Source organism: Bombina bombina, chromosome 1 (genome assembly GCF_027579735.1).
Source record: "Bombina bombina isolate aBomBom1 chromosome 1, aBomBom1.pri, whole genome shotgun sequence".
Classification (NCBI taxonomy): Eukaryota; Metazoa; Chordata; class Amphibia; order Anura; family Bombinatoridae; genus Bombina; species Bombina bombina.
In genome coordinates this window covers 1597016221-1597025885 of record NC_069499.1, presented here as the reverse complement: position 1 = coordinate 1597025885, position 9665 = coordinate 1597016221, and the positions used below count along the sequence as shown (strand labels likewise).

General features: G+C 35.0%; 3 long non-coding RNA genes across 3 annotated transcripts; all 3 read left to right on the top strand.

Annotated features, from left to right (window-relative positions):
• The first annotated feature begins 3284 nt into the window (after window positions 1-3284).
• LOC128644252 (uncharacterized) lies at window positions 3285-6157 on the top strand. Its single transcript, XR_008399967.1, has 3 exons — window positions 3285-3842; window positions 4820-5903; window positions 6083-6157. It is a non-coding gene; the product is annotated as an uncharacterized LOC128644252 (long non-coding RNA).
• A 102-nt stretch (window positions 6158-6259) lies between these two features.
• Window positions 6260-6874, top strand: LOC128644266 (uncharacterized). Its single transcript, XR_008399970.1, has 2 exons — window positions 6260-6350; window positions 6802-6874. It is a non-coding gene; the product is annotated as an uncharacterized LOC128644266 (long non-coding RNA).
• A 590-nt stretch (window positions 6875-7464) lies between these two features.
• Window positions 7465-8460, top strand: LOC128644261 (uncharacterized). Its single transcript, XR_008399968.1, has 2 exons — window positions 7465-8031; window positions 8214-8460. It is a non-coding gene; the product is annotated as an uncharacterized LOC128644261 (long non-coding RNA).
• Window positions 8461-9665: the final 1205 nt, after the last annotated feature.

Here is a 9665-nt window from a genome sequence, read left to right as displayed (position 1 = left end):
GCACGTGTGAGGTCCCTATGTCACTGGTCACATATATATATATATAATGTGTAACAACTGTAATAAAGGTTCATATTGAGAACACAGCACATGTGAGGTCCCTATGTCACTGGTCACATACAGTATATATATATATAATGTGTAACAACTGTAATAAAGGTTCATATTGAGAACACAGCACATGTGAGGTCCCTATGTCACTGGTCACATACAGTATATATATATATAATGTGTAACAACTGTAATAAAGGTTCATATTGAGAACACAGCACGTGTGAGGTCCCTATGTCACTGGTCACATACAGTATATATATATAATGTGTAACAACTGTAATAAAGGTTCATATTGAGAACACAGCACATGTGAGGTCCCTATGTCACTGGTCACATACAGTATATATATATAATGTGTAACAACTGTAATAAAGGTTCATATTGAGAACACAGCACGTGTGAGGTCCCTATGTCACTGGTCACATACAGTATATATATATATAATGTGTAACAACTGTAATAAAGGTTCATATTGAGAACACAGCACGTGTGAGGTCCCTATGTCACTGGTCACATACAGTATATATATATAATGTGTAACAACTGTAATAAAGGTTCATATTGAGAACACAGCACATGTGAGGTCCCTATGTCACTGGTCACATATATATATATATAATGTGTAACAACTGTAATAAAGGTTCATATTGAGAACACAGCACATGTGAGGTCCCTATGTCACTGGTCACATACAGTATATATATATATAATGTGTAACAACTGTAATAAAGGTTCATATTGAGAACACAGCACGTGTGAGGGTCCCTATGTCACTGGTCACATATATATATATAATGTGTAACAACTGTAATAAAGGTTCATATTGAGAACACAGCACATGTGAGGTCCCTATGTCACTGGTCACATATATATATATATAATGTGTAACAACTGTAATAAAGGTTCATATTGAGAACACAGCACAGTGTGAGGTCCCTATGTCACTGGTCACATACAGTATATATATATATAATGTGTAACAACTGTAATAAAGGTTCATATTGAGAACACAGCACATGTGAGGTCCCTATGTCACTGGTCACATACAGTATATATATATATAATGTGTAACAACTGTAATAAAGGTTCATATTGAGAACACAGCACGTGTGAGGTCCCTATGTCACTGGTCACATACAGTATATATATATATAATGTGTAACAACTGTAATAAAGGTTCATATTGAGAACACAGCACATGTGAGGTCCCTATGTCACTGGTCACATACAGTATATATATATATAATGTGTAACAACTGTAATAAAGGTTCATATTGAGAACACAGCACGTGTGAGGTCCCTATGTCACTGGTCACATACAGTATATATATATATAATGTGTAACAACTGTAATAAAGGTTCATATTGAGAACACAGCACGTGTGAGGTCCCTATGTCACTGGTCACATACAGTATATATATATATAATGTGTAACAACTGTAATAAAGGTTCATATTGAGAACACAGCACGTGTGAGGTCCCTATGTCACTGGTCACATACAGTATATATATATATAATGTGTAACAACTGTAATAAAGGTTCATATTGAGAACACAGCACGTGTGAGGTCCCTATGTCACTGGTCACATACAGTATATATATATAATGTGTAACAACTGTAATAAAGGTTCATATTGAGAACACAGCACATGTGAGGTCCCTATGTCACTGGTCACATACAGTATATATATATATAATGTGTAACAACTGTAATAAAGGTTCATATTGAGAACACAGCACGTGTGAGGTCCCTATGTCACTGGTCACATACAGTATATATATATATAATGTGTAACAACTGTAATAAAGGTTCATATTGAGAACACAGCACGTGTGAGGTCCCTATGTCACTGGTCACATACAGTATATATATATATAATGTGTAACAACTGTAATAAAGGTTCATATTGAGAACACAGCACATGTGAGGTCCCTATGTCACTGGTCACATACAGTATATATATATATAATGTGTAACAACTGTAATAAAGGTTCATATTGAGAACACAGCACGTGTGAGGTCCCTATGTCACTGGTCACATACAGTATATATATATATAATGTGTAACAACTGTAATAAAGGTTCATATTGAGAACACAGCACATGTGAGGTCCCTATGTCACTGGTCACACATATATATATATAATGTGTAACAACTGTAATAAAGGTTCATATTGAGAACACAGCACATGTGAGGTCCCTATGTCACTGGTCCATACAGTATATATAATATATAATGTGTAACAACTGTAATAAAGGTTCATATTGAGAACACAGCACATGTGAGGTCCCTATGTCACTGGTCACATATATATATATATATAATGTGTAACAACTGTAATAAAGGTTCATATTGAGAACACAGCACGTGTGAGGTCCCTATGTCACTGGTCACATATATATATATATAATGTGTAACAACTGTAATAAAGGTTCATATTGAGAACACAGCACATGTGAGGTCCCTATGTCACTGGTCACATACAGTATATATATATATAATGTGTAACAACTGTAATAAAGGTTCATATTGAGAACACAGCACGTGTGAGGTCCCTATGTCACTGGTCACATACAGTATATATATATATAATGTGTAACAACTGTAATAAAGGTTCATATTGAGAACACAGCACTGTGAGGTCCCTATGTCACTGGTCACATACAGTATATATATATATAATGTGTAACAACTGTAATAAAGGTTCATATTGAGAACACAGCACGTGTGAGGTCCCTATGTCACTGGTTCACATACAGTATATATATATATAATGTGTAACAACTGTAATAAAGGTTCATATTGAGAACACAGCACATGTGAGGTCCCTATGTCACTGGTCACATACAGTATATATATATATAATGTGTAACAACTGTAATAAAGGTTCATATTGAGAACAACAGCACATGTGAGGTCCCTATGTCACTGGTCACCAAACCATATATATAATATAATGTGTAACAACTGTAATAAAGGTTCATATTGAGAACACAGCACGTGTGAGGTCCCTATGTCACTGGTCACATACAGTATATATATATATAATGTGTAACAACTGTAATAAAGGTTCATATTGAGAACACAGCACATGTGAGGTCCCTATGTCACTGGTCACATACAGTATATATATATATAATGTGTAACAACTGTAATAAAGGTTCATATTGAGAACACAGCACATGTGAGGTCCCTATGTCACTGGTCACATACAGTATATATATATATAATGTGTAACAACTGTAATAAAGGTTCATATTGAGAACACAGCACGTGTGAGGTCCCTATGTCACTGGTCACATATATATATATATAATGTGTAACAACTGTAATAAAGGTTCATATTGAGAACACAGCACATGTGAGGTCCCTATGTCACTGGTCACATACAGTATATATATATATAATGTGTAACAACTGTAATAAAGGTTCATATTGAGAACACAGCACATGTGAGGTCCCTATGTCACCGGTCACATACAGTATATATATATATAATGTGTAACAACTGTAATAAAGGTTCATATTGAGAACACAGCACGTGTGAGGTCCCTATGTCACTGGTCACATATATATATATATATAATGTGTAACAACTGTAATAAAGGTTCATATTGAGAACACAGCACATGTGAGGTCCCTATGTCACTGGTCACATATATATATATAATGTGTAACAACTGTAATAAAGGTTCATATTGAGAACACAGCACGTGTGAGGTCCCTATGTCACTGGTCACATACAGTATATATATATATATAATGTGTAACAACTGTAATAAAGGTTCATATTGAGAACACAGCACGTGTGAGGTCCCTATGTCACTGGTCACATATATATATATATATAATGTGTAACAACTGTAATAAAGGTTCATATTGAGAACACAGCACGTGTGAGGTCCCTATGTCACCGGTCACATACAGTATATATATATATAATGTGTAACAACTGTAATAAAGGTTCATATTGAGAACACAGCACGTGTGAGGTCCCTATGTCACTGGTCACATATATATATATATATAATGTGTAACAACTGTAATAAAGGTTCATATTGAGAACACAGCACATGTGAGGTCCCTATGTCACTGGTCACATATATATATATAATGTGTAACAACTGTAATAAAGGTTCATATTGAGAACACAGCACGTGTGAGGTCCCTATGTCACCGGTCACATACAGTATATATATATAATGTGTAACAACTGTAATAAAGGTTCATATTGAGAACACAGCACGTGTGAGGTCCCTATGTCACTGGTCACATATATATATATATAATGTGTAACAACTGTAATAAAGGTTCATATTGAGAACACAGCACGTGTGAGGTCCCTATGTCACTGGTCACATACAGTATATATATATATAATGTGTAACAACTGTAATAAAGGTAAATATTGAGAACACAGCACATGTGAGGTCCCTATGTCACTGGTCACATACAGTATATATATATAATGTGTAACAACTGTAATAAAGGTACATATTGAGAACACAGCACATGTGAGGTCCCTATGTCACTGGTCACATACAGTATATATATATATAATGTGTAACAACTGTAATAAAGGTTCATATTGAGAACACAGCACGTGTGAGGTCCCTATGTCACTGGTCACATACAGTATATATATATAATGTGTAACAACTGTAATAAAGGTTCATATTGAGAACACAGCACATGTGAGGTCCCTATGTCACTGGTCACATACAGTATATATATATATAATGTGTAACAACTGTAATAAAGGTTCATATTGAGAACACAGCACATGTGAGGTCCCTATGTCACTGGTCACATATATATATATATAATGTGTAACAACTGTAATAAAGGTTCATATTGAGAACACAGCACATGTGAGGTCCCTATGTCACTGGTCACATATATATATATATAATGTGTAACAACTGTAATAAAGGTTCATATTGAGAACACAGCACATGTGAGGTCCCTATGTCACTGGTCACATATATATATATAATGTGTAACAACTGTAATAAAGGTTCATATTGAGAACACAGCACATGTGAGGTCCCTATGTCACTGGTCACATACAGTATATATATATAATGTGTAACAACTGTAATAAAGGTTCATATTGAGAACACAGCACGTGTGAGGTCCCTATGTCACTGGTCACATACAGTATATATATATATAATGTGTAACAACTGTAATAAAGGTTCATATTGAGAACACAGCACATGTGAGGTCCCTATGTCACTGGTCACATACAGTATATATATATATAATGTGTAACAACTGTAATAAAGGTTCATATTGAGAACACAGCACATGTGAGGTCCCTATGTCACTGGTCACATATATATATATAATGTGTAACAACTGTAATAAAGGTTCATATTGAGAACACAGCACATGTGAGGTCCCTATGTCACTGGTCACATATATATATATATATATAATGTGTAACAACTGTAATAAAGGTTCATATTGAGAACACAGCACGTGTGAGGTCCCTATGTCACTGGTCACATATATATATATATATAATGTGTAACAACTGTAATAAAGGTTCATATTGAGAACACAGCACATGTGAGGTCCCTATGTCACTGGTCACATACAGTATATATATATATAATGTGTAACAACTGTAATAAAGGTTCATATTGAGAACACAGCACGTGTGAGGTCCCTATGTCACTGGTCACATATATATATATAATGTGTAACAACTGTAATAAAGGTTCATATTGAGAACACAGCACGTGTGAGGTCCCTATGTCACTGGTCACATACAGTATATATATATATAATGTGTAACAACTGTAATAAAGGTTCATATTGAGAACACAGCACATGTGAGGTCCCTATGTCACTGGTCACATATATATATATATATATATAATGTGTAACAACTGTAATAAAGGTTCATATTGAGAACACAGCACGTGTGAGGTCCCTATGTCACTGGTCACATACAGTATATATATAATGTGTAACAACTGTAATAAAGGTTCATATTGAGAACACAGCACGTGTGAGGTCCCTATGTCACTGGTCACATATATATATATATAATGTGTAACAACTGTAATAAAGGTTCATATTGAGAACACAGCACGTGTGAGGTCCCTATGTCACTGGTCACATACAGTATATATATATATAATGTGTAACAACTGTAATAAAGGTTCATATTGAGAACACAGCACATGTGAGGTCCCTATGTCACTGGTCACATACAGTATATATATATATAATGTGTAACAACTGTAATAAAGGTTCATATTGAGAACACAGCACGTGTGAGGTCCCTATGTCACTGGTCACATATATATATATATATAATGTGTAACAACTGTAATAAAGGTTCATATTGAGAACACAGCACATGTGAGGTCCCTATGTCACCGGTCACATATATATATATATATAATGTGTAACAACTGTAATAAAGGTTCATATTGAGAACACAGCACATGTGAGGTCCCTATGTCACTGGTCACATACAGTATATATATATATAATGTGTAACAACTGTAATAAAGGTTCATATTGAGAACACAGCACATGTGAGGTCCCTATGTCACTGGTCACATACAGTATATATATATATAATGTGTAACAACTGTAATAAAGGTTCATATTGAGAACACAGCACATGTGAGGTCCCTATGTCACCGGTCACATACAGTATATATATATATATAATGTGTAACAACTGTAATAAAGGTTCATATTGAGAACACAGCACATGTGAGGTCCCTATGTCACTGGTCACATATATATATATAATGTGTAACAACTGTAATAAAGGTTCATATTGAGAACACAGCACATGTGAGGTCCCTATGTCACTGGTCATATATATATATATAATGTGTAACAACTGTAATAAAGGTTCATATTGAGAACACAGCACATGTGAGGTCCCTATGTCACTGGTCACATACAGTATATATATATATAATGTGTAACAACTGTAATAAAGGTTCATATTGAGAACACAGCACGTGTGAGGTCCCTATGTCACTGGTCACATATATATATATATAATGTGTAACAACTGTAATAAAGGTTCATATTGAGAACACAGCACATGTGAGGTCCCTATGTCACTGGTCACATATATATATATATAATGTGTAACAACTGTAATAAAGGTTCATATTGAGAACACAGCACGTGTGAGGTCCCTATGTCACTGGTCACATATATATATATATAATGTGTAACAACTGTAATAAAGGTTCATATTGAGAACACAGCACGTGTGAGGTCCCTATGTCACTGGTCACATACAGTATATATATATATAATGTGTAACAACTGTAATAAAGGTTCATATTGAGAACACAGCACATGTGAGGTCCCTATGTCACTGGTCACATATATATATATATATATAATGTGTAACAACTGTAATAAAGGTTCATATTGAGAACACAGCACATGTGAGGTCCCTATGTCACTGGTCACATACAGTATATATATATATAATGTGTAACAACTGTAATAAAGGTTCATATTGAGAACACAGCACATGTGAGGTCCCTATGTCACCGGTCACATACAGTATATATATATATAATGTGTAACAACTGTAATAAAGGTTCATATTGAGAACACAGCACATGTGAGGTCCCTATGTCACTGGTCACATATATATATATATAATGTGTAACAACTGTAATAAAGGTTCATATTGAGAACACAGCACATGTGAGGTCCCTATGTCACTGGTCACATACAGTATATATATATAATGTGTAACAACTGTAATAAAGGTTCATATTGAGAACACAGCACATGTGAGGTCCCTATGTCACTGGTCACATACAGTATATATATATATAATGTGTAACAACTGTAATAAAGGTTCATATTGAGAACACAGCACGTGTGAGGTCCCTATGTCACTGGTCACATATATATATATAATGTGTAACAACTGTAATAAAGGTTCATATTGAGAACACAGCACGTGTGAGGTCCCTATGTCACTGGTCACATACAGTATATATATATATAATGTGTAACAACTGTAATAAAGGTTCATATTGAGAACACAGCACATGTGAGGTCCCTATGTCACTGGTCACATACAGTATATATATATATAATGTGTAACAACTGTAATAAAGGTTCATATTGAGAACACAGCACATGTGAGGTCCCTATGTCACTGGTCACATATATATATATAATGTGTAACAACTGTAATAAAGGTTCATATTGAGAACACAGCACATGTGAGGTCCCTATGTCACTGGTCACATATATATATATAATGTGTAACAACTGTAATAAAGGTTCATATTGAGAACACAGCACATGTGAGGTCCCTATGTCACTGGTCACATATATATATATATATATAATGTGTAACAACTGTAATAAAGGTTCATATTGAGAACACAGCACATGTGAGGTCCCTATGTCACTGGTCATATACAGTATATATATATATAATGTGTAACAACTGTAATAAAGGTTCATATTGAGAACACAGCACGTGTGAGGTCCCTATGTCACTGGTCACATACAGTATATATATATATAATGTGTAACAACTGTAATAAAGGTTCATATTGAGAACACAGCACGTGTGAGGTCCCTATGTCACTGGTCACACACACATACATAATATATATATATATACTCTAAAGAAATAACTTGCACCCGGTTTCTTAAATAGGGATGTTACCACTTTATTCACATATTGTGGTACACTTCACATCCATTTTAAAGGGACAGTAAACGTTCAGAATAATGTTATATAAAGCGGCACACAGTGCAGAAATATATAACATTATTTTAGCGGTAACTTCAAAAATTAAAAGTATTTCCAGACTTTGAAGTGTAAAATCGCCCCAGGATCTACTGAGCGGGTCTTGGATATCCAAAGCTCTTTACCGGCTTGCTGGCTAGTCGTGCTATTGGACTAAATGTAGCTCGCTCCCACTACTAGACCAGTGTAAGAGCAAGCTACATTTAGTCCAATAGCATGACCGGGCGTGCTGTGACTAGCCAGCAAGCTCGTGAAACGCTTTGGATATCCAAGACCCGCTCAGTAGATCCTGGAGCGGAGTCTAACTTTACACTTCAAAGTCTGGAAATACTTTTAATTTTTGAAGTTACCGCTAAAATAATATTATTTAATTCTGCACTGTGTGCAGCTTTATATAACATTATTCTGAATGTTTACTGTCCCTTTAAGTACCAATCAAAATCACAGTAGGGTAAATCATACTCCATATAATACTGAGCACATTTCTTACTAATTCTATCACACACTGATCCTAACTGATTTGAGTAAGATGGCCAAGAGATATGATCTAAGATAAAACTTAAGCACATAGTTAATGCAATCTAAAAAACAAAAACAAACAGCAACTGAATTATCTTTCATCCAAAAAACACAAGAGCCAGGCTTGCTTATTGAGACCCCAGGGTGCCATAGTTTGCAACTTATACATCCACTCGATCTCTCTTCTGAGTAGTAATTTATTTACATCCCCACCTCTGGGGGGTCTGTTGACTTGATCTATGGGCATACAGCGAAGGTCCGCGACGGTATGTTTATCTTGCAAAAAATGCAATGCTACCGGCTGGTCACTCTTTC